This window comes from Dendrobium catenatum, unplaced genomic scaffold (assembly GCF_001605985.2).
Source record: "Dendrobium catenatum unplaced genomic scaffold, ASM160598v2 fragScaff_scaffold_972, whole genome shotgun sequence".
NCBI classification, from domain to species: domain Eukaryota; kingdom Viridiplantae; phylum Streptophyta; class Magnoliopsida; order Asparagales; family Orchidaceae; genus Dendrobium; species Dendrobium catenatum.
This window is the reverse complement of record NW_021319434.1, coordinates 148,067-150,174: the sequence shown is the minus strand read 5'-3', so window position 1 is coordinate 150,174 and position 2,108 is coordinate 148,067.

The following is a 2,108-nucleotide window of genomic DNA, read 5'->3' as shown; positions in this document are numbered from 1 at the left end:
GGCCTTCTGATGACTCGGTTAGAAAAGTAGGGGTATTATATTTGACTTATGTTAAGAAAGGTAGAGGTATTCCTAAAAAGATTTGGTTAGAAAATATTAAAAATGATATTTCTTTATTATATTTAAACAAGAATTTGACTTTTAACATAACACAATGGAGAAAAAGGATTCATGTAGCCAACCCCACGTAGTGGGACAAAGGCTTGATTTTGTTATTGTTGTTGTTATAAATTTTGTACAAAAATAATGTTTAAAAAAGAAATAAGAAAGTTGTCCCAAATGAAACCTTAGATAGATGAATTGCATAGACTCTAGTTTGAAATGTCTAAAAATGTAAAACTACTCCGTAAGTGAGTTATGGAATTCATGCAGACAAAAAATACACACTTGATGAAGTCACTCTAATACTCAGTTTTATCCAAGAAAAAAAAAATATATATATATATAAAGCTCAATAAGAAAATCAAGCTCAACATTAATTTTCCATGCTTGATAGTGCTTTAATTTATAGCAAAAGTTACTTATTTTTTATATAAGGAGATCATATCTAAGGCTTGAGTTGAGAGAGGGAGCATTTTAATGATAGTCTTCCTTAAGATTAGTATATCTAATTTTATACTTGTTTCTAGAAGATTCTCATGTTGGCTTATATAAAGAAGGTTGTAGTAGGTAATAGAGGCAATGAATATTATAGGCCAAATTTTGAGAAGGAGCATGTTTCTTCCACCTTTTATCGATAGCAGCGTGTTTGGAAATAAATTTGAGAACAAGCCAATGCGCTGAAGGCATCGGCGCATTCACAAAATGCGCGCAATTGAGTAGCGCATTCTTTGAATGCGCCTAATTGAATGGCGCATTCAAAGAATGCGCATATACTTTCAGCGTATTCTTTATTGGTTCAGTGATTGCGCTGAATGATGTAGCGTATTCCTTGATGGCTTCTGTGTAACAGTCTTTTCCTAGTATTTCTGTCTTTTTCCTAGTATTTACGTCGATATCGCAATATGATTGGGCAAAGTTTTCAGTGAGGATCGAGCTCACTTGGACGGGCTACCCAGATTTCAACGAAATTGTTATCATTTTAATGTAACAATTTCAAGGCAACAATTTGAATATATTAGCTATTTTTAAATATTTTTGAATGAACCTAAAGTAAAAATCGTATGTGTAAATTGTTACATTAAAAATCGTTAGTGTAAATTTTATTTTTATACATTCATAGAACTGAAAATTAAATATAAAAAGTTTTGCTAAAATTCTCATATTAAATTTGATTAAAACTGATTTGAACAAATTTTAGATAATTTAATTTAAATTAAAATTTAATTTTAATCAACATTTGAGGGATTTACATACATACAACTAAAAAGTTTTTTTTTATTAACATATTTAACATTACATCTTCATTATTTAGTCATAAAATATTTAAAAATCTAAGTAATAATTTAAATTTCATATATCCTCGTCAAAGCTTAGCGCATCATCGAGATCCCGTCACGACTACCACATCATTGAGCTTCGCATGTCTTTAGTCCCATCGCCGCCTACATTTCTAATAAAATTTGGATACTCCAACTCTCCAAGATAGTTTCAACTCATTTTCATTAAGTTCATATAACAATTTTTTTCGTTTGAGACAACTTTTTTAAATTAACTTTTTAATATCAAAATTCTTAATTCGATATGATTTCACAATGTTAATGTTTTGGATTTCAAATGGCAGCAGGTAATTGTTGGGAAATATTTTTTTAATCTTTTTTATAAAACAATATATTAGTTTATCATTATTATAATTTGGAATTAAAAAAAAAAAAAATTCGAACTGTAATGGCTTAAGTGCTATGAACCCATAATAATTTGCAAAAAGGTAAGACAAAAATTACATTAAATGACGAAGCTACTGTTCTGGCTTAAAATTTTCTTAAATTTACATTTTAAGTTTTAGTTAGTAATTATAGTTATTATGGTTATTAATGACGAAGCAAGTGTGCCTTAATATCAATATACTTTAAAATAAATTTTAAAGTTAGGTCAATTATGAGATTTAGTTAATGAAAAATGAGAGAAAATGGTGAAATAGTTATTAAAATAAGTTTAGAATGTTATTT